Below are 1,217 nucleotides of genomic sequence, written 5' to 3'. Positions count from 1 at the left end.
ACTATAATGGAAACTACTGAGGAAGAGAGGGATCTAGGTGTCACTATTTCAGGGGACTTAAAAGCAGGTAGGCAATGTGACAAAGCAATGAAGAAGGCAAGTCAGATGCTTGGTTGCATAGGGAGAGGTATCAGCAGTAGAAAGAAAGAAGTAATAATGCCACTATATAGGTCATTGGTACAACCTCACTAAGGGGGTTATTCTAGTTCATTCTTTCTGACAAAATCCTTCTTAGATGGACAAAACCATGTGCACTGCAGGGGGGCAGATGTAACATGTGCAGAGAGAATTAGATTTGGGTGAGTTTTTTTGTTTCTGTGCAGGGAAAATACTGACTGCATGATTTTACACTGCAATATAGATCTCACTTTGAAGAAAAACCCCACCCAAATCTAATTATCTCTGCACATGTTACATCTGCCCCCCTGCAGTGCACATGGTTTTGTCCATCTAAGAAGGATTTTGTCAGAAAGAATGAACTAGAATAACCCCCTAAGAGTATTGTGTTCAGTTCTGGAGGCCATATCTCCAAAAGGATATAAATACATTAGAGACTGTACAAAGAAGGGCAACTAAAATGGTGCATGGCCTACATCACAAAACTTACCAGGAAAGACTAAAAGATCTTATATATACTTTAGAGCAGAGAAGGGAAAGGGGGGACATGATAGAAACTTTCAAATATATCAAGGGTTTTAACAAGGTACAGGTGGGAGACATTCTTCACAGGAAGAGAAGCAACAGAACACAAGGACATGCACTGAAACTAGAGGGAGGAAGATTCAGGGGAAATGTGAGGAAGAATTACTTCACAGAAAGAGTAGTAGATAAGTGGAATAGCCTACCATCAGAGGTGGTAGACGCAAATGCAGTAGTACAATTTAAACATGCTTGGGATAAGCATATTGATATCCTTACAAAAAAATAAGGATCAAATATGGTTTGAGGTAACGTTTAAAAAAGTGGCAGACTAGATGGGCCAAGTGGTTCTTATCTGCCGTCAAATTCTATGTTTCTAAAGCCTGCCTATTTTGAATGGTGTAGTGGCCCCTGCTTTTTTTTTTTTGAAAGTGCTCCCACCGCGTGCAGCCTGGCTCCCTGCGCCGCCCGTTTTTCTTTCCCACTGGAGATGAACCAGAAAATGGGATATGTGTACTTACCATTAAATCCTTTTCTCCGATTCCACAGGTGGCACTGGAGATCTACAGTGGGGAATA

The sequence above is a fragment of the Crinia signifera genome, chromosome 2 (genome assembly GCF_055691185.1).
Source record: "Crinia signifera chromosome 2, ASM5569118v1, whole genome shotgun sequence".
Classification (NCBI taxonomy): domain Eukaryota; kingdom Metazoa; phylum Chordata; class Amphibia; order Anura; family Myobatrachidae; genus Crinia; species Crinia signifera.
Note: the sequence above shows the minus strand (reverse complement) of the source record.